At 38.5% G+C, this 27,962-nt stretch overlaps 1 pseudogene; it reads left to right on the top strand.

Moving 5' to 3' along the window:
- Positions 1-1,062: 1,062 nt before the first annotated feature.
- On the top strand, positions 1,063-27,962 carry LOC147544462 (uncharacterized; annotated as a pseudogene).

Here is a 27,962-nt window from a genome sequence, read left to right as displayed (position 1 = left end):
CATATCTTTCTCCTACACCATCACCACTTTCAAATGGAGGTTTTAAAGAATAGAAGACCGATTAGTGCAAAGAAAGGGGATTGGAAAACATCTTGATTCGTTTTTTATTAGTATTATTGTAATTATTTTGTCGACCTTTAGGGTATTTCATTCACGATCTTCAGGATCTTTTGTCGGTCTTTAGAGTCTTTGCTTTTAGTCAGTGTCGAGTCAATTTATGTCCCTTCATGAGGCACTTTACATTTGAAAGTTTTTGTAACTCTCGTGAAGTTGAGGAAATAAATAACAATATCTACCATGTAACTTCGTGACGTTGATCACTTATGAATGAATGTATGGCTTTACTAAAAAAAAAGTCGTTATAATATGATTTATAACCCCCACCAACATATTAGGGTTGGGAATAAAGCCCATAGGCCTGAGCCAGGGCACCGACACTTGTGACTCAATGCCACCGATGACGCCCCCTGCCTGTTGCTCGAATGAGGCCCGCTGCTTAACTACAGGTTGAGCTTGTTCGTTCCGTAAAAATTAAGGATTGAGTACGAGTGGGAACCAGACGAGTATAGACATTAACGGTATAAATAAGTTGGAATCACATAGGTTGATTTATGGTTATTGGGGTGAGTTAGCAGATTCATATGGTGGTAAGTGGACGAATTTTATTCTAATTCAGTCATATTAGAAACTGACTCACCTAATCAGACTCATCTTGTGTTAATAAGGGGAACAATATTCATATGAAGTCATCGCACAACGGACTGTTAATTAAAATTTATTATCTGAAAAAATATTTGAAATTTGGTTCGAGTCAAGGGACAAATTAAGTCAAATGTCAGATTGGAATTCGAATAAAAAAAACACCACCTAAATCAAACTATGTGGGCAATTAATTTGGCTATAGGCTTTCTCGGTCGTCTTTGACTTTGAGTGATCTCCTGTTTCTCTTTCTAAAAATCTCAACATTTCTCTGATCTATTTTCCTTCTTCATGTTGTTTCAATACTAAAGTGACTGATCCACAATTAAAAACCATTCAGTTTGAATCTTCATAGACGAAAAAATGAAGCTCAAATTTAGTAGTACTAGTTCTGGTAACATTTCTAGCTTCAAATGCTTGATTTCATTAGGGATTTTGTATGGAATCATGTCGTTTTTAGTGTATATAATCCTTCACACTAAACACATTAAACCTCTTGAAATCGACGCTCCTCTTGATCGATTCTCAGAAGCAAGAGCTATTGAACATCTACGAATACTCTCTGAAGAAATTGATGGTCGTCAAGTGAGTTTACTTCAATCAATAAGATCTTTTCTTCTTCTTTTTTTCTCAAGTTTTGGGACACCCTTTGAAATGAAGATTTTTGTTTGTGATAATGTATCAGGAAGGTCGGCCAGGTTTAATGGAGGCGGCTCAGTACATTACGTTACAGTTACAGACTCTGGCTCAGCGAGCTGGACCCAGTATTAGGTAATTATCTAGTTGTTGTTGTAGCTAATTTTTGTTCATTGGCTTAGTATAGGAAATTCAAAAATTTGACCTATGTTTGGCGGGTGTGGGTGGAATGCGATTACAACGAATCACATTCCAGAATGGTATTTCGTGCACGGGAATGCACCAGGATTCACATTTCGTGGGAGAATTCTGGGTAGAAATCCTATGTGGCTTGTTGTGATTCGCAGTTCAGTAGATTCTGGGTAGAAATCCTATGTGGCTTCTTGTTCCCTAGCATTTCTCATTCCCAAATTAAGGGGAAATCCAAAACCGAGGCGTGGGTCGGTTTGCGTTTCCCTTTCACTTGGAACCATTAGATGAAAAAGCTATGAACTTCATTAATCTCTAGCAATCCTATTCCCGACTAAACCAAACAATATAGTTAGGTATCGCAATCATACTAATATTGTTATGAGGTTGAAGAAGAAGTTGTTGCTGGTTCTTTCAAGATGATGTTTTCAGTATTTTTATTGCCATCCTATTCCCGACTAAACCAGAAATCACATCACAGGTTTGTTTTCGGTATTTTTATTGCCATTTATTTGATTTTGAGTTCTACCTGGTTTATTAGGATTGAGATTGAAGAAGAAGTTGTTGCTGGTTCTTTCAAGATGATGTTTTTGGGTCATAGTTTGGCATTTGGGTATCGAAATCATACTAATATTGTTATGAGGTACTGTCTTTGCTCAATTTGTGTAAACTCTTAAAGTTCATATAAATATGTTATGAGGCACCAGATATTGATCTTATATCAATTAGCATTATGTTTTTCTTTTTAGGATAGCGAATAAACCTTGCCCTTTTAGTCCATGAAACCCAATGAGATTGCCAATTAGAGGGAGGCGGATACTCCATCACCATCTATCATCTTATATCCCGAGAATGAAGACATGAGAAGAAAGAATGAAGAATGTTAAAAGCAAGTATGAAAAGAAAAGTTGATTGCAAGAATAGAGTTGTATGTGTTGTATTTTGTTTTGGTTGATTGTCTTTGTGTTATGAAAAGAAAAAAAAGAAAAAAAGAAAAAAAGAAGAATGAAAATAAAAAAGAAGAAGAAAAAGAAAACAAAAGAAAGAAAAAAAGAAAGCAAGAATGAAATAAAGTGGTTTATGTGTATGTTTAAGCATGTTAGCTCTTTTGTGTGAGTGATGTGATTGTATATATGTGTGTTTGTGTGTATGTTCATGAATAAGTATTCGAAGCAAGAAACGAATGTGGAAGTGCTTAAGAGGTTCTATCATGAAGAGTTCGACATTCTCGGGAATCCTCCATCGTCATCCATCTCTAGTATCCGTTAACCTTTGGAAGGCATTCTTAGAGGGTAGAATGGGTGAGAAGGGTGAGTGAGCTTCCCCACTCCGTGTAGTGGCTAATTCCTTTTCGAAGATCATTCGTTCCAAAAAGCTGTCCTCACCCCTTTTTATGTGTTGAGTCCATGTTAGTGATCACACTCACACATACGAGTGAACCATTCTTGAGTGATTTCATATTTGGAGTGTTCGTCCGTGACGCCGAAGTCGAGACGAAATGTACTAACTTAGGAATCAAGGTTTTGTGACTTCGGAACATAGATGTTGCTCATTATGGTATGACACTAGCACTTTAGGGTAAGATCATTAGTGAAGGGGCCTTTAGCTTTTACAAGAGCTCATTTACTTGATTCATTATGCATTGACATGCTTAAACCCTTTACTATATGAACCATGTTTATCTATGATTTGGATTTTCGACCCTTGTGTATTTGAAACCCGATGTTTGTGGGTGTCATCTATGGAAACCCTCACGAGACGACACTCGTCCTCTAGGGGTAACCTAGAGGTTTAAAGGCTTGTTGCATACGCTAAATGCAACCGGGATGCCTCCGAAAGTGAGTTAGGTTTTTATTTTGTTTTATTTGCTCGAGGACTAGCAATGTTTAAGTTTGGGGATCTTGATGTGACACGAAAATGTCACATTTGGAGAGCTAACTTAGACTAATTAGTCCTTTTCGAGTGTTATCAATAATATTTTATGTGTTTTTCATGTTAGGTACTTATTTTGGAGTTAAGCGTGTGATTCGGAATAAAAGGAGCGAATTATCACAATCATTTCATGTGCCGAAAATGAGAGAAAAAGACTTAAAGCAAATCATATTACAAGTATAGTCAATGACGAGTCCGACGGTGAAAACGGTATTCAATTCGGAGTTCAGACGGGGAAGATATGAAAGAAAGAAGTCCGAGGGTATTCTAGTCCTTTGTGAGAATTTGAAGATGTAGAGACAAGGATGGAGGCACTCTCTTGGTTTCTTAATCAAAGCCCAAGAGCCCAAGGAAGAATGACAAGGAAGAATTATATGGGCACCCTCTCTTTATGGATCCAAGTCAACAAAGTCTAAAGAAATTGACTAAGTCTTGACCTAGGGTTTGAGTAGTAAACGCAAGTTGGATATACTATTCATCATCTTCTACCTTGGAAAAGGAGGCAAGAAAAAGGAGAGAGAGAAAGGGTGCTAGGGTTGGTGTTCTTCATCAACTTCTAGGCTTTTGAGAGTTTGAAGGAGAGAGAGCAAATAGAAGGAGAAGTGCCGGCCAAAGCAAGGCCGGCCAAGCTCAAGGCCGGCCAAGGTTGACCGGCAGCAGCTCGGGCTGCTCGGGAGAGCTGCAACAGCACCTGGCCGGCACGGGAAGGATGCACGGGAGCTGCTGCTACAGCTTTCATGGACGCACAGCAGTACCCGCGGGACAACAAGGGAGCAGCCCCGATTTCGCTCGGAACGGACAGATCGTGCACGGGAAGCTTGCTAAGGTCGCGACTGCAGCTCGGAATGGCCTTGGGGACGCGACTTCAAGCAGCTCAAGGCCGGACAACACCTCATTTAGCCGGAAACTCCATTTTTTGGCCGGATTTCTTCTCAATTTTGGCCGGACTTGTATGAGTTCTCCGGCAACCTTCTTGACCCGAAAATTTAGGGCTTTTGTTCCCCTCATCCTTGGCTAGCTTCCCATGTGGTTTGATTTGATTTTGGTTGAAGATTGCTAGAGAGAGAAAACTAGGGTTTAGCTTTAATGGAGGTTGAGTTCTAAATGGAGAAGATGATGATAGTCGCTCTGGGGAACCCAGAATTTGCTAAGGGGAGACCGGCTGCACCTTAAAGACTCATATTTGCCGACGACCTTAGCCTCGAACCACATCGAAAAAGGGGGATTCTCTCATCATTTCCTTTCCATTTCTTATTCAATCACCATGTTTAGCTAACTTTCGTGTGTCGATTATATAAGATGAAATGTGATGAATTCGTGATTATGTTTAATATGATTTGATGTTTTGATTATGAATTGATGTTCATTTATTTCGATTATCGTTTTGATCGTATTTTCATGTGTCTTGTCAAGCACTTCGCATAGTTAATTAACCGAAACGAAGTATTCGATATCGATCGTAGTCTAAGTCATAATTTCATGTGTCTTGTCATGCACTTCACATAGTTAGGCGACTAGACAACACCTTCGTTGACTCGGGATTAACCGATTATGACGTTTGTTTGACTAAGTATGATCCCCGGATATACGTAGTGCTTATGGACATCACCTTAGGAGTCGAACATCGATTATACTTAGGAACATTAGATCGGACCATACATAGTTGTAGATTTATCATTATGGATTCTCGGACTTCGACACCTTACTCTTGTATTCGGATACTCTTGAAGCATGATTTGAATGTGATGAATGACTTATTATTTATTTACATGTGAGTTTAATTGACTTCGTCTAGTTTTATAAACTAGAAACCTTGATCTTAATCGCCTATTGGCACAAAGTTTGATAATGCGTACTTAGTTTGATAATCGATACTTACTAACCCTTGATCGATGATACTTAGTTTGACTTATTATACTTATTAGTGTCATATTTGTTCATTGCAATTCATTAGATAGTGTGTATAAGTTTGATAGTCGATGCTTAGTGACGTTTGATCGATTATGCTTAGTTAGATACATGATGCTTAGGATTGTTAATGTGGGTGAAGTTAATTGCATTTTCATGTGAATAGATTATTAGTAATTGTCACTTTCAATCTTGTGGATCGAAGTATCCCTCTCGATCGATGTTTGCCCGAATCGAGTCTTACCACCTCCCGACTCTTGCTCCTCCAAACTCTTCTCTCGAATCTCTCTCGCCCGTTTACTTTTATTGTTTAGTTTAATTTTCTTGTTTTGTTCCTCATTCAATCCAAAACCCCCCGTTTACCTGTATTCTTTTCCTTTTTAGTCTAAGTTAGTTAGTGATATCTAGACCGGCGAACGAGACCCTTTCGATATCCAAACTACCTTCCTATCCTTGGATCGATCCCGGCTTTGCCGGATTACTACTTGATACCTCCGCTTGGGTGTGCAACCTTTTCGGGTGCATCAATAGCGGTACATATTTTCTCTGAAGGACCTTAGCCACTTGTGTTCAAATCTTGTACATTTTTATACATATTAATAGAAATTCTCTATTGTTTCAAAAAAGCACTCTGAAATTCTATTATGGTGTATGAATTTAAATAAAATCTGTAAAGCCCTAGGTGAATGGCGTGCATCTCCATAATTAGCCCATGGATCAAGGATAGACATGTGCCATGACAGTCCTGTTGGTACTTTGTTGGGGTTCGGAACTTCACGCTTATGCATATTGATGTGACACTAAAATGTCACATTTGGAGCCTAACTTAGACTAATTACTTCTTTTCGAGTGTTATCAATAATATTTTATGTATTTTTCATGTTAGGTACCTATTTTGAAGTTAGACATGAAAATCGGAATAAAGGGAACGAATTGTTACTATCATTTCATGTGCCGAAAACGAGAGAAAAAGACTTCAAGCAAATCAAATGACAAGTATAGTCAATGACGAGTCCGACGATGAAAACGGTATTCAATTCGGAGTTCGTACAGGAAAGATATGGAAGAAAGAAGTCCGAGGGTATTCTAGTCCTTTGTGAGAATTTGAAGATGTAGAGACAAGGATGGAGGCACTCTCTTGATTTATCAAAGCCCAAAACCAAGTCCAAGCCCAAGAAATATTAAGAGAAGAAGAATTGTGTAGAGATTTTATGGGCACCCATTTGTGGTCTAAAGACTTAGTCAAGTTTGACTAAGTCTAGGGTTTGAATGAAGTTAGAGAAAGGAGTCAAAGACACTATTCATCATCTTCTAGCTTGGAATCAATCAACAAACAACCAAGCAAGAGAGAGAGAAAGGAGGCTAGGAACTCTAGGGTTCTTGAGAACTTAAAGGTTGAAGAGAAAAGAGAGAAGAAAGGAGGAAGATCCGGCTAAGCTAGGACGGCAGCAGCTCGGGCTGCACGGCAGCAGCTCGAGCTGCTCGGGAAATCGGTTCTCGGGACGGCATAGCAGCATGGGACGCGGGAGCTGCAGCGCAACAAAACAGATCGGAACAGCAGCTGCTCCGAGTACGAGCAGCAGCTCAGGCTGCAATCAAGAGCACCAGATCGGACGCCAAAAGGAGCAGCTCGGGCTGCAGCTGCTAGCACACGGGACAGCACCGGACGCGCGCCTCCATGCTCGGGAAAAGCTTCCTTTGGCCCGGATCCAAGCTTTTTGGCCGGATCTTAAAGCTTCTTTGGCCGGAATTATCTAGGGTTTCCGGCCACTATCTTGGTCCGAAATCTTAGGGCTTTTACTCCCCATCATCTTGGCTAGCTTCCCATGTGGTTTGATTTGGTTTTGGACTTGAAATCTTCTAGAGAGAGAAAGCTAGGGTTAGCTTTAATGGAGGTTGTGTTCTAAATGGAGAAGATGATGGCAGTCGCTATGGGGAACCCAGAAAATTGCTAAGGGGAGATCGGCTGCAACTAAAAACTCATATTTTCCGACGATCTTAGCCTCGAACCACATCGAAAAAGGGGGATTCTCTCATCATTTTCTTTCCATTTCTTATTCAATCACCATGTTTAGCTAACTTTATTGTATCGATTATATGAGATGAAATGTGATGAATTCGTGATTATGTTTAATATGATTTGATGTTTTGATTATGAATTGATGTTCATTCAATTCGATTATCGTTTTGATCGTATTTTCATGTGTCTTGTCAAGCACTTCACATAGTTAATAGACGAAACGAAGTATTCGATATCGATCGTAGTCTAAGTCATATTTTCATGTGTCTTGTCATGCACTTCACATAGTTAGGCGACTAGACAACACTTTCGTTGACTCGGGATTGACCGATTATGATGTTTGTTTGACTAAGTATGATCTCCGGATATACGTAGTGCTTATAGACATCACCTTAGGAGTCGAACATTGATTATACTTTGAAACATTAGATCGGACTACACATAGTCGTAGATTTATCATTATGGATTCCTGGACTTCGACACCTCTCTCGCTTATTTGTTGCCCGAATCGAGTCTTACCGTCTCCCGACTCTTGTTCCTCCGACACTTCTCTCGAACCTCTCTCGCCCGTTTTACTTATATTATTTAGTTAGTTTTATTTGTTCTCTTGTTTACTTATTCGATCAAATACCCCCATTATCTTTGTTTCTTTCCTTTTTAGTCTAAGTTAGCTAGTAATACCTAGACCGGCGAGCGAGACTCCTTCGTTATCCGAATCACCTTCATATCCTTGGATCGACTCCGGTTTTACCGGTTACTACTTGATACCTCCGCTTGGGTGTGCAACCTTTTCGGGTGCATCAAGTTTTTTGGCACCGCTGCCGGGGATAGGTTTAGTAGTTTGGATATCGGTTGTTGTTTTGTTCATTAGTTTAGTGTTATTTGTTTACTTAGACGTTCTTGTTTTCTTTGTTTTTGTACTTCTTTAATTTCATTTTTTTTTAGTTACCGTTTTATAGAAAAGAGCCAAAAGAGACATAAAGGCGAAGGAAAAGGAAGGAATCAAGAAGCTAAAGAGGAAAAACGGACGAAACGAAAGGAGCATTTGCTAGTATCGCATTCTAACTCTTCCTTTTTACTTGTGCGTGATTGTTTAGTTCTATTAGTGTTAGTCTCCATTTTGTGATTGTGGGTTAGCATCTTTTAAGATTGTGAAGTCATGGCAAGTTTGTCGTTTGATGATGATGATGATGACATTATTATAACTATTTCCCACACTAGTGGACCACCTAGAAGTCGTCAGGACTACTCAAACTTATATAGAAATGGTTCGACTAGTGATAGGAATAGGCGAGTTGAGTCTGACCGACCTAGGATGACCATGGGTGAATACCGTCAAATGCATGGAGTCGGTCAGACAAGTCATAGATATGGTCGTAGGGATTATAAGCATGAGGGTAATCAACCCCGTAAGAGTCTTCGAGACTATCGACAAGAATTTGGGATGACCACATCTTCATGTATGAATTCGTCATTTGATGATAACCGTAGTTCTATTAGTATTGATCGACCACGTCGAAGTCTTCGTGACTATCGACAAGCATATATGGACGGTTCACTTAGTGATGATAATTCCGGACTCGATGATTCCACTCAAAGAGTCGAGTCTAGGTATTCTACATGAAGGTAGTGAAGAAAGGACCATGGAGACCATTAACCCGGTTTGTGCTATTTGCGCGAGCTTAAACCATTTGACCGAGTATTGTCCCATGAACCGTGTTCTGCAAGAGTCTTTATCTAGTTATACTCATGTTCCTTATTACGAGGAGACATCTGAAGATAGTCTCCAAGCAATTTTGGAGTATCAGACTAGATTCAATCGAGATGTTGCAGAGATCACGGAATGGATTCTCAAAATTGTTGATAGACTTGAGTCAGAGCCTATCGTCGACGAGGAAGGGGTTTGCGCACCCCAAACTCAAGAAGAGACTATGAATGCTGGTGAGGGTAATACACCTAACTCCAGTCTTAAGTTAAATGTCGAAGAAGCTCCTGATAGACCCTTTGAACATGAATTGACCGATAACCCTTATTGCTCATTCCCTCGACCATTGTTATCTCACCATGATTCGACTACATTAGATTTTGATGTTGAGGATGATAGCTCTACGAGCAAACTTGGGAATCTTACAATGTTGAACTTTCCAATCTTTAGCACTTGTGATTATTTGGATGGGTTATGTAAAATGGAAGGTGTTATGCCTGACTTTGAGGCTCCAGATGCCTTTAAGGGTGTCGATAACATAGTAGTTGAAGAGATAGCGGATAGCTTGTTGGATTATTTACCTAAGGAAATTATGGACCTTGACTTGGTCCCCGCGCCTATTGCCTTACCCTTAGAGTCTAGTTCGACCTTCCACATGATCTCAGACACGGTTGTTGACCCCTTCTGGGACACTTCGGACGTCTTCCCTAGCATGTCTAGGGACTTAGTGGATGTTTTATCCACTAAGCTTGAGTTTGACTTTTTGCCTTCGACTGACTTCCTCTCACTTCACTTCTATGTCGATCCTTTTGACGACTTCTTAGTCGTCGCCCCTAGCATTCATGCTAACTTAGTGGACCGTGCATCCACTAAGTTGGGGGATAACCTCTTTTTGGTTTTCGTCTCACGCGCACTTCTTTGGTTTAATACTCTTGTGAGACGATTACCATTTGTATATAGTTTTCTTTGGGTTGACCCCCCAAATCTTCCGTCTTTTGCTTTATGATCGTTAGGCTGACTAAGTGGGCCTTGATGTTTGTGGGTAACATCTCTGGAAACCCTCCGCGAGACATAACTCGTGCTCTTGTGTGAAAACAAGAGAATCAAAGGTTAATTGCATAGCTCAATGCAATCGTGTATACCCGCGTTAATGGTAGACTTTTACATGGTCATGTCTTTTATGTGCTTCATTTCCATTATGTTTTTGGATATTTTAGGAGCATTTCTTACTTGTTTTACTTCTAAGGCGTGGTTTGTTCCAAGTTTGGGGATGGCGTGAGCTAGGCATCAACTTGGAACCTCGTTATACATGAGTCTTCGTAGTATCACCTTTTATCTCCTTCGGTTATGGTAATATCTCTCCATTCTTCTCTTTAAATTGATGTGTCTCTTTATCATTTGGTCAGTGTATGCTTAGAACATTGAGGACAATGTTAGTTTTAAGTTTGGGGATGCGGGATATGACCATTACCAATGCATGACCATGGGTTTCAAAGACAAAAGGGTTCAAATTAGCTAAAATTTGAAAATTTTTGAACATTTTGAGAAGATTTGCATGTGATTGTAGTGATAGTTTTAAGAATGTTGATGCATATGTGTCGAGTTGATGAGATTTGTGATTGCTAATGGTCTTTGCATGAAAGTCGAGTCTTTGAGTGTTTGTGTTATACTATGGGAGTAACATCTTAGTGAAGAAGAAACATCTCTAAGAGACCTAGAGTAGTCATTAGTGGAGACATAACCCATGTGAGAGCTCAAAGCCTAAATTGTCCTTCGAGTGTACTCTTCCGCGCTAACTCCGAGTATAATGAAGAGCTACTCAACCTCGTAACTATTAAAAGAGCTCATTTGATCTCGTGTGCTCAACTTCCTTAGCCACTAAGAGTGACATTAGGATAGCGAATTAACCTTGCCCTTGTAGTCCATGAAACCCAATAAGAGTGTCAACTAGAGGAAAGCGGATACTCCATCATCATCCATCATCTTATATCCCGAGAATGAAGACATAAGAAGAAAAGAATGAAGAATGTCAAAAGAAAGTATGAAAGGAAAAAAAAATTGATTGCACGAATGTAGTATTGTGTGAGTTATGTTTGTTTTATGTGATGTTGTGTTATGAAAAAAAAAAGAGAAAAAGTGAAAAAAAGAAAAAAGAAAGACAAAAAGAAAAAAAGAATGATGAATAAAGTTGTTTATGGTATGTTTGAGCATGTTAGCTCTTTTGTGTGAGTGATGTGATTGTATATATGTGTGTTTGTGTGTATGTTCATGAATAAGTATTCGAAGCAAGAAATGAATGTGGAAGTGCTTAAGAGGTTCTATCATGAAGAGTTCGACATTCTCGGGAATCCTCCATCATCATCCATCTCTAGTATCCGTTAACCTTTGGAAGGCATTCTTAGAGGGTAGAATGGGTGAGAAGGGTGAGTGAGCTTCCCCACTCCGTTTAGTGGCTAATTCCTTTTCGAAGATCATTCGTTCCAAAATGTTGTCCTCACCCCTTTTTATGTGTTGAGTCCATGTTAGTGATCACACTCACACATACGAGCGAACCATTCTTGAGTGATTTCATATTTGGAGTGTATGTCCGTGAGGCCGAAGTCGAGGCGAAATGTACTAAACTAGGAATCAAGGCGTTGTGACTTCGAAACATAGATGTTGCTCGTTGTGGTTTGAAACTTTCATTTTAGGGTAATATCATTAGTGAAGGGGCCTTTAGCTTTTACAAGAACTTATTTACTTGATTCATTATGTGTTGACATGCTTAAACCCTTTACTATATGAATCATGCTTATCTATGATTTCGATGTTGGACCCTTGTGTATTTGAAGCCACGATGTTTGTGGGTGTCATCTATGGAAACCCTCACGAGACAAAACTCGTCCTCTAGGGGTAACCTAGAGGTTTAAAGGCTTGTTGCATACGCTAAATGCAACCGGGATGCCTCCGACAGTGAGTTAGGCTTTTATTTTGTTTTACTTGCTCGAGGACTAGCAAAGTTTAAGTTTGGGGATCTTGATGTGACACTAGCAAAGTTTAAGTTTGAATGAAGTTAGAGAAAGGGGTCAAAGACACTATTCATCATCTTCTAGCTTGGAATCAATCAACAAACAACCAAGCAAGAGAGAGAGAGAAAGGAGGCTAGGAACTCTAGGCTGCACGGCAGCAGCTCGAGCTGCTCGGGAAATCGGTTCTTGGGACGGCATAGCAGCATGGGACGCGGGAGCTGCAGCACAACAAAACGGATCGGAACAACAGCTGCTCCGAGTACGAGCAGCAGCTCAGGCTACAATCAAGGGCAGCAGATAGGACGCCAAGAGGAGCAGCTCGGGCTGCAAGCTTTCTAGTTCGGGCTGCAGCTGCTAGCACACGGGACAGCACCGGACGCGCGCCTCCATGCTCGGGAAAAGCTTCCTTTGGCCCGGATCCATGCTTTTTGGCCGGAACTTCATCTTTTTGGCCGGATCTTGAAGCTTCTTTGGCCGGAATTATCTAGGGTTTCCGGCCACTATCTTGGTCCGAAATCTTAGGGCTTTTACTCCCCATCATCTTGGCTAGCTTCCCATGTGGTTTGATTGGTTTTGGACTTGAAATCTTCTAGAGAGAGAAAGCTAGGGTTAGCTTCAATGGAGGTTGAGTTCTAAATGGAGAAGATGATGGTGGTCGCTATGAGGAACCCAGAAAATAGCTATGGGGAGATCGACTGCAACTAAATATTCATATTTTCCGACGATCTTAGCCTCGAACCATATCGAAAAAGGGGCATTCTCTCATCATTTTCTTTCCATTTCTTATTCAATCACCATGTTTAGCTAACTTTAGTGTATTGATTATATGAGACGAAATGTGATGAATTCGTGATTATGTTTAATATGATTTGATGTTTTGATTATGAATTGATGTTCATTTAATTCGATTATCGTTTTGATCGTATTTTCATGTGTCTTGTCAAGCACTTCGCATAGTTAATAGACGAAACGAAGTATTCGATATCGATCGTCTAAGTCATATTTTCATGTGTCTTGTCATGCACTTCACATAGTTAGGCGACTAGACAACACTTTCGTTGACTCGGGATTAACCGATTATGATGTTTGTTTAACTAAGTATGATCTCCGGATATACGTAGTGCTTATAGACATCACCTTAGGAGTCGAACATCGATTATACTTTGAAACATTAGATCGGACTACACATAGTCGTAGATTTATCATTATGGATTCCCGGACACCTATCTCGCTTATTTGTTGCCCGAATCGAGTCTCACCGTCTCCCGACTCTTGTTCCTCCGACACTTCTCTCGAACCTCTCTCGCCCGTTTTACTTATATTGTTTAGTTAGTTTTGTTTGTTCACTTGTTTACTTATTCGATCAAATACTCCCATTATCTTTGTTTCTTTCCTTTTTAGTCTAAGTTAGTTAGTAATACCTAGACCGGCGAGCGAGACTCCTTCGTTATCCGAATCACCTTCCTATCCTTGGCCTGGTTACTATTGGTCTGCAAGTAGCTGAAATAAAATGTCAAGGATTCTGCATATTCGATCCTGCAAGGCTCGCCCTTTGTGCAGCTGCAAACTGCTGGTTTAGGATGTATAATCTCTTCTTCCATTGCTTACTATTAAATAACTCAAAGTAAATTTCAGGATTTCATCAGCACATGCGGCAGATACAGATCCATCAATTTTAGTGAATGGTCATTTGAAAGCTGTGTCATGACTCCTCTTTTGAAACAATGGAATTTTCATTCGCTTAGTTTGAGAATTCAGAACTCTTCACTATATTGACAAATTTACATAGTTGTACAAGTCATATCCATCGGGTACCACATATTTCTTTTGCTTTGTCCTCATTTCAGATGCCTGCAAGGCTGCAACTAGTTGATAACTTTTCAAGCTTCTTCCTTAAATTTTTCCGAACTGATGTTTTGTAAGGTAGTAAGGTGATGCATGTGTGTTTTACAGGGGGCGCATGGCTTTCTAAAGACAAATAAATGGAAAAACACAATTGGAGCTTTTATTAATCTTGAAGCATCTGGGACTGGTGGTCCTGGTACTCTTCTGCTCAAAGATTTAATACTTTCTTGGTTGCAAATTTTCCATATAATTTCATTTAGTAGATGAAACATCTTTGTTACCTACAGGGAAACCTTAATAATAAACCACTAATAATGTGAAATGTCTTAAATACATATATAAAAATATGAAGATACGTGATTCTTTCTTTATGTTGCTAAATTGACTGACATATTTAGTTTGCCAGTCTGGACCTGGATCGTGGCCTGCTTTTGTTAATGCTCAGTCTGCCGTGTATCCCATGGCACATAGTGCAGCACAAGTTTCAATTTCATATTACTTAGCTTTTCTCGGTCTCTGTTGATAGGGCATTTTATGTACTCTATTTACGGATGGTCGGTTAGGCGGCATATGAAAGATTTAGCTTCTCAATGCAGGATGTTTTTCCTGTTATCCTTGGAGATACGGATTACAGAATATTTTCTGAAGACTTTGCGGACATTCCTGGGCTTGATATTATCTTTCTTATTGGTGGTTATTTCTATCATACAGCATCTGATACTGTGGACAGATTATTGTATGCATTACAAGTGCTACTTTGGTATAGTTGTTTTAAATTTCTTAGATTGGTAATACATAGTGTTGGATATTTTCAAATATTCAAATTGGTGGGATGTGTTAATTAAATGGAAAATGAAGAGATGGCATGCATCCACCGCCACATCCACTGGGTTGAATAGGGATGACGAATAGGGATGACTCCTATTCATTTTAGGAACATCCAATGCACTTGTATCTCTTGGCATCCTATAAATAACTTAGGATGTTTTTCCAAATTGCATATCAAAAAAAAAAAGCCAACAGAACCACATCTCTCTTGCTCTCATTTTTCATGTGTTACACAAAACAGTGAAATAATTCTTGATTTTTTCTATACAATTTTTGGCGAATTCGGTGTCGGCTTCGATTTGGCATTATCAGTTAATTAATTCTCTGAGTGTTCTTGGTGTTGGTCAAAGCGTACATACTTTGAACCAATATAGTTGTAAAGACTTCATCGTAACCTGAAGGCATAATTCCATACCTGTTGTGTACTCGTGGTTTTACCAGAAGGGGGCGAATTACTGTCTAAAAGAATCGATATAATCGAGCTTTGAAGTTTAGTGTACAACATCATATATTTCTGGTTTTCAATTTCAAACTTGTTAGCAACATTTTCCAACAATTTTTAGACAGTAAATCAATTGGTTTGAAATGGAAGCATCAACGGCAATGACTCAATCTTTACGTGTTATGAATCAAGACTACACACGTCTTGAAAGTTTTAATGGAGAGAATTTTACAAGGTGGCAAGAAAAGTTGCGGTTCTTTCTGACTTCTATTAAATTATTCTATATAATAGAAGGGGTACTCGACAAAATTCCTGATGAGACTCCTGAAGACTCTACTGAATTAAGGGAAAAACGAAGGAAGCGAAAGGAAGACGATTTTCTTTGTCGTGGTCATATACTGAACGCTTTGTCTACTTCTATCTACAATGCTCATCGTTCAATTGATTCTGCCAAAGCATTATGGGAAGCACTGGACAACAAATACCGCATTGAAGAGGCAAGTAATCAAAAATTTCTAATTGGTAATTTTATGGATTTTAAGATGGTTAACAATAAGTCTGTTATGCTTCAAGTTAATGAATTTTTACTTATTGTTAGCAATCTTAAAAACGCTGGAATTTCTCTTATGGATGCTTTTCTGGTGGGGGTTATCATTTCTAGACTACCCCCATCTTGGAGCGACTATAAGAAAAAACTCAAGCATGACGAAGAAAATTATTCATTAGATTCTCTACAACGTCACCTTCGTATTGAAGAAGATTCTCGTATTCGAGAATTAAAAGAGACCCAAACTGATTATCAACCTAAGGCTAATGTGGTTGAAGAAGGGAAATCTGATAAAGATTCTCTAAAGCCTAGGAAAGATAAAAAGTTTAAGAAACAAACTCCGAAGGACAAGAAGAAGATAATTTGTTACTATTGTAACAAACCCGGCCATTATGCTCGTGATTGTCGCTCAAGAAAGAAAAATCTTAAAGGGCAAGCAAATATGGTCGAAGAAAAATTTATAGCCACAGTTTCTGAAGCCAATACAATAGATGCCGACAGTGGTTGGTGGTACGACACAGGAGCTACTATCCATGTCTGTAATGACCGTAATCTTTTCAAGACTTACGAAGTTGGCGGTGACGGAACCGATATTAAAGGAGCCAATAATATCCGTTCTAAAGTCATGGGATTAGGAACTGTGGAACTCTTCTTTACTTCTGGAAAGACTCTAACTCTTCAAAATGTTCATCATGTGCCCGATGTGACTAAAAATCTTGTATCGGGAGACCGTCTTAATAAGAAGGGGTTTAAGATGGTGTATGAGTCTGATAAATTTGTATTGTCCAAAAGGGGCACGTTTGTTGGTCAGGGGTACTCTTGTAACGGAATGGTTAAGTTGAATCTAATAAATAATAATTCTTCGGTTTATATTGTTGATTCCGTTAATTTATGGCATGGTAGATTAGGTCATGTTAATTATGGTTCTCTTAGAAATATGGAAAAATTAGGTTTAATTTCTAATTGTGATTTTAATTCTACTAGTAAATGCCATGTTTGTGTTCAAGCTAAAATATTTCGAAAATCCCATAAATCTATTGTTAGGAATTCTAATTTGCTTGACATTATTCATAGTGATGTGGGTGATTTAAAAAATCACATAACTAAGGGTGGCAACAAATATTATGTAACTTTCATTGACGATTGTTCTAGATATACTTACGTATATCTAATGAAAAGTAAAGATGAGGTCTTTGAAAAATTCATAATATTTAAAGTGGAAGTTGAAAATCAACTTGGTCTTAAGATTAAAATTTTAAGATCTGACAGAGGTGGTGAATACTATCCAAATGAATTTATTAAATTCTGCCAAACACATGGAATTGTTCACCAAGTCACTGCACCTTACACTCCTCAGCAAAATGGAATTGCAGAGAGGAAAAATAGGACTATGATTGAGATGGTTAATGCAATGTTAATTAGTTCTGACTTACCGTTATCTTTATGGGGTGAAGCATTATTATCAGCATGTTATATTTTGAATAGGATTCCCTTGAAGAATAAAAATGTGACTCCCTTTGAACTCTGGTTTAAAAGAAAACCTAATTTTAGTAGATTAAAAGTTTGGGGCTGCCTTGCATATGTTAGGAAACCAGACCCTAAGAGACCAAAATTAGGTGTTAGAGCCTACAAGTGTGCTTTTATAGGTTATTCGCATAATAGTGTGACATATCGATTCTTAAATCTAGACACTTTTGAAATTATAGAATCTGTAGACGTAGAATTTTTTGAGAACTTGACGAGATCTAGTGCTAATAATCATAATTTAGTAGATCCCATAAATTTGTCTAATTCTGAGTCTACCACTGTTGACACTAATATGAATGAACATCCAAAGTCTCGTGAACCTCCTGAATTAGAACCAAGGAGAGGTAAGAGGGCTAGAACTGAACGTTCATTTGGTCCTGACTTCATCACTTATCTCATAGAAGGTGATAGAAGTGAAGTAACAGACGTTACAAAGTTTGTTTTGAATATTGATAATGATCCGATTAGCTTTTCTGAAGCTATGAATTCGAGAGATTCTAGTTTTTGGAAAGAAGCTATAAATGATGAAATGAATTCTATCTTATCAAACGAAACTTGGGTATTGTCTGATTTACCTCCTGGGGCTAAACCTATAGGATGTAGATGGATATTTAAGAAGAAGTTAAATCCTGATGGTTCCATAAATAAGTTTAAAGCAAGATTAGTTGCTAAAGGCTTTAAACAGAGGCATGGTATTGATTATTTCGATACTTATGCACCAGTGGCACGTATCTCCTCAATTCGTGTGTTGATTGCCCTTGCCTCAGTTCACCATTTAGTTATTCATCAAATGGATGTGAAAACGGCGTTTCTAAATGGTGACTTAGAGGAGGAAGTTTATATGGAACAACCTGAAGGATTTATTTCTCCAGGCCAAGAAAAGAAAGTTTGCAAGTTGGTAAAATCTCTTTATGGTCTGAAGCAAGCGCCCAAGCAGTGGCATGAAAAGTTTGATCATATTGTCCGATCAAATGGATTTGTCGTTAATGATGCAGATAAGTGTATTTACTGTAAAGTAAATAAGTCTAGTTGTGTACTTATTTGTTTGTACGTTGACGATATGCTCATTTTTGGAACTGATCTATCTTCTGTTGAAGAAACGAAAAAATTCTTATCATCAAAGTTTGATATGAAGGATCTTGGGGTGGCTGATGTTATCTTAGGAATTAAAATTCTAAGAAAGGATAATGTATTGGCTTTAAGTCAAACACATTACATCGAGAAAATTCTGAAAAGGTATGATCACTTCAATCATAAACCAGCTCCAACTCCAATGGACCCCAGTATTAAATTACTGAAGAATACTGGTCGTGCCCAAGCTCAACTTGAGTATGCTAGTGTTATAGGTAGTCTGATGTATGCGATGCACTGCACTAGACCTGACATAGCCTACGCTGTCAGTGTACTGTGTCGATTTACGAGTAATCCAGGACCAGAGCATTGGAAAGCTATTTCTAGAGTGTTAAGTTACCTGAAGGGAACCATGGATTATGGTTTACATTTTAAAGGAGACCCCGCTATATTAGAAGGATATAGCGATGCCAGCTGGAATAGTATTGAGACAAAGTCAAAATCTACCAATGGATGGATTTTCACTTTAGGTGGTGCTGCTGTGTCTTGGGGATCCAAGAAGCAGACCATAATTTCTGATTCAACTATGTTGTCAGAATTAATTACATTAGCAGATGCAAGCAAGGAAGCGGAATGGCTTAGAAATCTGCTAGAAGAAATTCCCATATGGAAGAAGCCATCTTCGTCAGTCATGATAAATTGTGCCAACCAGGCAACACTTTATAACGTTGCAAATAAGACCTACAATGGCAAGTCGAGACATGTGAGTCTCAGACATCAATTTGTGAGACAATTACTCAAGACAGGAGTAATTACAGTCGACTATGTAGAAACAAAGAAAAACTTAGCGGACCCATTAACTAAAGGACTTCCTAAAGTAATGGTCTCGGTTAAGAATAAGGAAATGGGACTCAGGTCTGTGAATGAAGGTTGATCGCCTTTAACGGAAACCCAACTTATGTCTTGAAATAGATAGGCAAAGTTCAACGGGTACCAACAAGTTAAAGCTTTCGCGATTATGGAATACTAGCGATTTATATTCTCCCGTTTCTGAGTTAGTATTGGTTTTCTGCAAGACAAAGGATGGATGATAAATCCTTAATAAGTCCTAATCTTTAAGTGGTGCCTCGCGGAAACACCTCAAATGGACTTACCTAAGTGAGTGTGGAGATCAGGCCGTCTCCTAAGAAAATAAGACCGTTTTCCGAAGAAGACTCATGAAAGGGATATTGCACATGGCCATTAATGTGCGGAGTATGAACACTCTGATTCACCGAAACAAGTATGTGCGATGGCTCCGGTTTCATCACTAAAGGATTCTTGGTTCAAGATACGTTCACCATAGCATTCTGATAAAACTTTGAGTTGTCCGCACTAAGTGAAGGTTCAAATCCATAAGATACCTATCATGTATGTACAAGTTTCTACAATAATGCCAAAGTTGTTAGTTTTTTCTTTTCTTTTTATTTTTTTATTTCTTTTATTTGTCTCGGTTGGATATATTATTTCATACTTCCAATCTTTTGAAAATGGTGGGGGAATGTTGGATATTTTCAAATATTCAAATTGGTGGGATGTGTTAATTAAATGGAAAATGAAGAGATGGCATGCATCCACCGCCACATCCAGTGGGTTGAATAGGGATGACGAATAGGGATGACTCCTATTCATTTTAGGAACATCCAATGCACTTGTATCTCTTGGCATCCTATAAATAACTTAGGATGTTTTTCCAAATTGCATATCAAAAAAAAAAAGCCAACAGAACCACATCTCTCTTGCTCTCATTTTTCATGTGTTACACAAAACAGTGAAATAATTCTTGATTTTTTCTATACAATTTTTGGCGAATTCGGTGTCGGCTTCGATTTGGCATTATCAGTTAATTAATTCTCTGAGTGTTCTTGGTGTTGGTCAAAGCGTACATACTTTGAACCAATATAGTTGTAAAGACTTCATCGTATCCTGAAGGCATAATTCCATACCTGTTGTGTACTCGTGGTTTTACCAGAAGGGGGCGAATTACTGTCTAAAAGAATCGATATAATCGAGCTTTGAAGTTTAGTGTACAACATCATATATTTCTGGTTTTCAATTTCAAACTTGTTAGCAACATTTTCCAACACATAGCCCTCATGGGAATCTTCTCTAATACATGAAATTTTCAATCGACTAGACCAGGAAGTATGCAAGGGCGAGGAGAGAATTTGTTCAGTTTGATTAAGGCCTCCACAAGTTCTTCTAAGCTGCAAAATGTCCTCGAGAGATCATCTGTTTTGCCTGCAAGGGATGAACCAAAGGATGATCAGGAGCGGGTTGTTTTCTTTGATTACTTGTCATTGTTCATGGTATGCTGATGGGCATTAGGAGTTTCTCGATTTTTCGTTAGTCAATTTGAATCTCTACCAAGCATTAGTTTCTCCATGGCTATGTCAGGTATATGTGATTTTGGAATTTCATCAATCAACTACATCATAAAATTTTACTTTCAGGTTTTTTATTCCAGAAGAGCCTCTATGGTACTCCATAGTCTTCCGGCTGTTATCTTCATACTCATGCCTTTCTTTTTGCGTTTCCGTAATGTTGGAGGGCTTGCTTGCTTTAGGACATAGTGTGACTTTATTAAGGGTATGATGGTTATTATTTTCATTCTAGTTTCATAGTTTGTAAGGCTTCAATTATGCCATTTGAAGTCGAAACGTATCACTTTCGTTTCATTATATTTTTCAGGAACGCTGTTCCATGCAATTGGGTTTATTCTTGCCGTCATCTTTCCTATTGTTTTTGCTATTGTGAGATTGCTATTCTCTAGCCAAGCGATGAGCTGGTAAGATCATTTTCTTCTCATTTTCAGAAGTAGATTAGTTCTGCCGATTCATTCTGCAATTGAAGTTATCAGTTAGTTGATCAAGGCTTTAGGATCGTAAAATGGAATAGTAGCTGAGACTGACTTTGACTCTTGTTTTACACTTCATATGTTGCAGGTTTTCTAACCCATATTTGGCTTTCTTGATGTTTGTTCCCTGTTCGCTTGTTGGCTTGCTGATTCCAAGAATTGTTTGGAGATGTTTTCCCCTCTCTCAAAATGTTTTAGTTCTCAAAACATCAAAGGAAGTAGAGGTCTCATACCTTATTCATCATTAAAATCATGCCAAGTCTGTAGTATTTTAATATTCTGTCCACCAACTAATTGTAGCAGTTGGTCGTGCTAATAACGTTTTTCTTTCTCTCATCCTCTTTATGAGCAATTACTTACATAAAATAATACAACAAAATGTGTTGATATACCCGTAGAATTTTAAGTTTCTGTAGCGGATTACCTAGTCAAACGTTAGCTGGATGAAAATTATATTTTAATGTATTACTCAAAATATGATTTCGTGCTCCTCATATGCTACCATATTGCATCTTTTAAGGTTGAATTTTGTAGGCGAAGGCTGGTTTCTTTTCTACCATGTATCGGCATCTCCTAAATGTTATGCGCTTAAGTACACCTGGATAATGTGAAAATGGAAGAATGATTAATGTGAAAAATTAAAAAATCCAACTTTATTATGTTTGTTAATTACATTTTTGTAAGAATTGAGAATAAATCTGTTTCACATTTTGCCAAAATAACTGCATAAATGCTTCATAACTAACAGCAGAAATCTTAAATTCTAGCAATAAATAAAACTACAAGGCTGTGTTGTTGTGTGCAAATCATCTCATTTTTATTTTTATTGGTTATACTTATAACTTGATTTAGCGTTATGATTACTCACAAAAAGTGAAATTTTCTCTGTTGTTTTGTGAACCTTTTAGGAACTAGCTGATGAAGCCAGGTTCTGGGGAGCTTTTGGGTTATATACATGCATAACATTGGTGAGTTATCTCATCATTTTGTATTACTGTGTGTAGTGAATTAACTGTGACAGTAAATATTTATGGTAACAAGTTTAGACAGGCTACTGCTATCTTGTTAAAAGAGGTTGCATTTGTGGGCTTAATATGTTGATTCCTTTTCTTATTTTTGCTAATAGGTTCACCAGCAGATGAATCAATGTTTGATTTTTCGCGATTCGAAACATAATGTTAATGTTTTCTCTGAAAAAGCATAGAATAATTCATATTAAAAATAGTCTCCACTTGGAGGAGATCATCCTCACCGGTAAATGGCCCTTGCATTAGTTTCACGTGAACGTGGGCTAGGAGCTTGTTTCAAAAGAATGTGTGAATAGGCCGGCTCCATGCAAACCATATATTACATGTTGCCTGTTGATTAAAAGATGGGGAAATTGTTTGACCTCACCCAACTCTGTTATGTAGACACTTTTTTTTCCTCTTATTTTTTGGGAGACTTCGCAACTTCTATTTAATTGGAAATAGACGGTTAACAAACCAGGAATTTGGAGCTTGCTTGCTCAAAAGATCAAATATGTTTTGAATCAGATAACATGAAGAATCGGTAGCCAACATCAACAAGTGTAGGACAAGGAGTAAAATTTCCTAAATTTAGATTAGGTGCACGAAATCAAACTTACAAGTTACAACTATTTCCTACATTATTTAATTTTGGATCGAGTATAGTTTATATAACACACAAAGACATTAACTTAGTCGTACTTTATGGTCCTTTCATGATGATGTGCAAATTCACTTGAGATGTGCGTTAAAAGCTCATTTTTATACGCACTGAAGTGACTGTAGTATCCAGCAGGGAGTATTCAAGTCATATTCGTTGTATTCCTCTTTTGATGGCGTTTGAACTTCTTAGATTAAGATGCATATATATACTTTTTTATCCGCTTATTGTATGGTTAGATCCTCAAAGCATAAAAAGTAATGCCTTCATTTTATGTTTAGGTTATTTCTGTTGGCAGCTTTACCGTGTAGCTGGCTTGGGTGGAGGTTTTGTAACCTTTTGCCTGACAGTTTCTGTGCTTCCTGCATGGATACTCTTCTGCAAATCCAACAAAGCTTTTGGTCATCCCTCACTTGGGTAGTTTGTGAAACCTTCACTTAGTTTATATTATTTTTTCATAGTACGTGAATTGTAAGGTAGCAAACATTTATTTCTCAGTTCCTGAAATAAATTTACACCTATATTAATTTGGATCTTGTATCACGTCCACAAGATTCCACTACAAACAGAAAGGGTGATATCTTTCCATTTGAAAGTTCAAAAGTTGAGATATTTTATTTGAATGATCCTTTGAGAATATACCTACTTAAGCACTCAAGTGTCGCGTGCAGATGTCATTTAGCTTTCTTTAGTTAAAAAGAAAAAGTTTTTGGAGTTGATAAATAGGGCTCTTAATTTGTCTCAAGTAAAAGTGAACTTTAGCACAATGAACCTAATGGTAGTTTAGTCTGCCCTTGTGACCCACTAAGTGTGGAGAAGTGGGGGTTATAAATACCCCAACCTTCTTCCAGAATGGCTGGGACGGGCCAACATGCCATGGCCTGCAATGACGTTTCTTGGGGCTCTGTTGTGTCCAAACTTAATTTAGAGTCTGGGCACGACGCGATTTCTAAGTGTGCTGTTCCATGTGACAATATCAAATACGGCAGAACATAAAACTCAGACTTGGTGGGCGTTCCCTTCTGGGGAAGGAAACCCTATTTGGTCCAATCCCGGAATTGAAGGTCAGCCATTGGCATACCGTATTCATGGGTAGGGGTTATGGGAGTGCCGCCCTTTACACCTACTAATGGGCCTCTCCCGGTGGTCGAGCAACTTTGTTGCTTGCTCGTCTCGTAGTAGCTTGTTGGGATCCCCCCCCCCCCCCCCCGCCTCCTTTTAGTAGACGTCATAAACCATTCCTTATTCAGCCGCCGCTTGGTGCTGCTCCACACGAGCCCCCTTACGCCCTTTTTGAAACTAGGTGTGCAGACTTCGGCGACATTCCTCTCAATACCGAAGAAGATTGGAAACACTTTGTGGAACTGAAAGGGGCTTGGAGACTGCATACCAAGTGGGGTAGTGGAGTACTCCTTACGCTAGGAGACTTGTTTGTCTGGGAGAAATGGTCAGTAGGTCGGGTTTTGGCGGAGACTAAATAGATCGATCCACTTGACCTAACCAGAAAGGCCTCCATTTCTTTTGGATTGCTAGCTTGATCAAATGAGGCAGCGAAGATTCTTCCTACTACTTCGCTCTCAGAGGCAGGCTCGTAGGTGATTAAAAGTAGGGTTATTTCCCTAATAGCCTCTAAATTTGTGACCAACTTCCTGCCTAGCCCCTAACTTTAGCAATAATTCACGTATGACCACCTTTTTCCGTTATCTTTAACTTCTGTTACTCTCTCTCCTCCATCTTATTTTCTCTCTCTGCCACATCATCTCAGCAAGCCACATCATCATCTTCACCGGCAGGTTCGCCGGCTGGCCAAATTTTCGGTCGGCGACCTTCAAATTTTTTTTCTCTCTCTACCCTCTCTCTCTAAAAAAAAAATTTAAAATCCTCTCCTCTCTCTCTTTCTAAACTCCGGCAAAGGGGGTTTCCCTTCGCCGGAGGTCTGTCGAACAGATCCGTTCATCTCGACAGACATCCGGCAAAGGGAAACCCCCTTCGCCAGAGTTTAGAGAGAGAGTGGTGAAAGGAAATTAAAAAAAAAAAATTTAGAGAGAGAGAATAAAAAAAAAGAAAAATTGAAGGTTGCCGTGATAGGTGATGATGTGGCGTGATAGGTGATAGGTCACCACTTGGCAGAGAGAGAAAATGAGATGGAGGAGAGAGAGTAACGGAAAGTTAAAGATAACGGAAAAAGGTGGCCATACGGGAATTATTGCAATGAAGACTTCAGATTTTGGTTGCTTTATGTTGCTCTGTACCTAGATTTTGCAATAAAGACATGTTCAAATTTTGTATCATCCTTGTAAAATCGCAGATTCTTGTCCAAGTTCTAGTTTGGGTTCAACAAATGGAGGTAGATATGATATCCTAGTTTTTGTTTTGGATATTCTGTTATTACACATTTATAGCTGTCAATTTCCGTTCAGGAGCTATTTTCATGATTGAAAGCATATTATAGGGTTAAGATATCCATTTACGGCACAGGTATGCTACAAATCAGTTTCTAATTAAATAAAAATGCATGGAGACAGTCTAGAGGTCATTGATGTACCGAATGTCTTCATAGTGGTTGATGTCAATATAAGTAATCAGTCAATCCTGAAACCTATGATTGTATTCCAAACCATTTTTGTCATTGTTGACTTTCTATCGTAAATTTGGTAGAGGTTTTAGACCTGTGTCTTGAAAACCTTTATTCATTATATGTAACTGAGTTGATAGAAAATATCAGACTCCCACAGTACGCTAATACTCTATTGTTGTTTTCTTATATATTCTTATGTTGCAGAAAAGAAATGCTTTGTAAAACTGTGCCACTTAAACATGTGTATTACTTCATTAAGAAATGTGATTGTTAACTACCAGGTTACCTATATTGCAGGTCAACTATGAGTTATGTGATACCTTTACTTCCCTATCTTACGTACTCCGTCTACTTTAGGGGATTTCTTGTACAATTCTTGATTGAGAAGATGGGTATGATGGGTTCTCTCCCATCTCCATATGGTAAGCTTTGCCAACTCATGTGCTTGCAAATGGTAAGTAAATGATTAGGCTCTTGGTCCACTCATTAATTGTGATAATAGACTTGCTTTGCCAAATTTGTTAAATTTTATTCGGTTCAATATCTGAATAATTAGGGTGCACTATATCTGTGCGAGGTACTAAGTAGACATGATAAACAATTTCTTTGTGGATGGGTAAGTACATTGGGCAACTCTATCAAGGGAAAGCGCTTCAAAAATTAAACCGAAAACTTGTATTAGCTCGTTGGTTGAGCTTTTTCTTGTCAGTGATGTGATTATTCCATTTTTTCACTGTTTAACTGTCAATGATGTGGCACTCATCTCATACACCACCCAAGATGCCCCTGACTGAGGCAACACTCCAGCCGATACACATTGTACCTAGGTGGTTAGGCACGAGACACCAACCTCCTCAGGTCTGGATCATTGTCATAAGACACGTGGGACTGAGTGCTTCAGCTCATGAATATCGCTTAATGGGAAGATGTTGCAGTCACTTTTGCTATTGACAGACATTATCAAATGGCACAATTTCGCATTTTTGTTTCCATGTCTAGGTTTTGAGTTGAGTGGTCTATTCCCAATCCAGGCCATGTAGTAGCTTCACAGCTCCTACTTTTACTAAAGTACATCAAGAATGTGTTTGAGAATTGAAATGCCTGTGTATTTCTCTATTAGTTTGAGAGAATGATAGCTAGTTAGGTACACATATATCTTCACTTCCAAAAGATATTTTTCTGATCTAAATTTTCTGCTTGCAGGATTTTTTGTTCCCGATATTATAATATCTGGGTTAGTTGGGTTTGTGACAGCGTGGTGTGTCAGACCGTTAGTTCCTGTCGCCGGTTATTGGCTAGCCAGATCTTCCATTATGCAATTTTTGCTACATATAAGCGTGATTTCCATGGCACTGTCTTCTCAGTTATTTCCATACAGCACATCTGCACCAAAAAGGCTCGTATTTCAACATACAGTCATTACACCAGGAAAACGAAAATGAAAATTGCAACATAGCTGTTGACTCTGTTCTATGCATCTACTTGCAAGTTGCAACAAATCTATAAGGGTTAAAATGCCGTTCCATTTTTACTTCATCCTTTTTGTACGAGTAAAGCACAATCTAACTCCGTGTTTCTGTAATATCCTCTTATGAGCAGATGGAAATTCGATCATGGACTCCAGTTACGAATTTTCTGTGGTGGATTCAAATTCTTTTCAATTTATTTTGAAACATGCACCTGAAGTGGCAAATGAACTGCAAATCAGTCCAGAAACATCTTTTGAAAAGTTCAATCAGTCAAATCGAGGCACTTGGATGGTATTTACTAAAACACATCAGATTGCTACATGATTGTTAATTAATTAGAAGAAATCTCAAGTTAAAAATCATGAAGTAAGCTTTTTCCTTGCAGGTGCTATTTCCAGTATCTCTGATGTTTTCAAGAAGCTTGAAGTTCCCTTATAGTGGTGACGAATTTTCGAAGCAATATAGGGAGTTTCCTCACTTGTCTACCTACAGGGAAGCTACAATCTCTAGTATGGGATCTCGGAAAGTATACCTGGAACTCTCATTAGGGTAAGATTTCAAGCATGTCGTGTAAACGCAACCTGGAATTGTTTTTACAAGAACACGACCGACTTAGATTTGTCTAGCTGTGAAGTATGGCACATACGGGTCATTCGTTGATTTTCTTTGCGAGTTTTCCACCGAGTGATTATATACGCGTCTAACTTTCTAATTACACTCCACATTTTCCAGAACATATTGCACGTAAATATATTTCTACATGCCAGTGTTGAAACCATAAGCCTAATCATGTATATGATGAACATCGAATTATGCTTTTCTGGATGACCCGGTGGATCAAATTTTGATGCTTTTCATTTTTCATTTCAGTTCGTTAAAGGAGGTTTGGGTGACAGTATTGAACATTACAGGTCCTTTATCTGGGTGGTCTCTCGGTGACAATCAACTATTAGGTGATCTAATATGTTCTTATGCTTCATCTTTTCTTGTCTGA

The sequence above is a fragment of the Eschscholzia californica genome, unplaced genomic scaffold, assembly GCF_041429995.1.
Source record: "Eschscholzia californica isolate CP2 unplaced genomic scaffold, dmEscCali1.0.p SCAF_4, whole genome shotgun sequence".
NCBI lineage: Eukaryota > Viridiplantae > Streptophyta > Magnoliopsida > Ranunculales > Papaveraceae > Eschscholzia > Eschscholzia californica.
The sequence above is the reverse complement of the archived record's forward strand: the minus strand, read 5'-3'. Positions and strand labels throughout refer to the sequence as shown.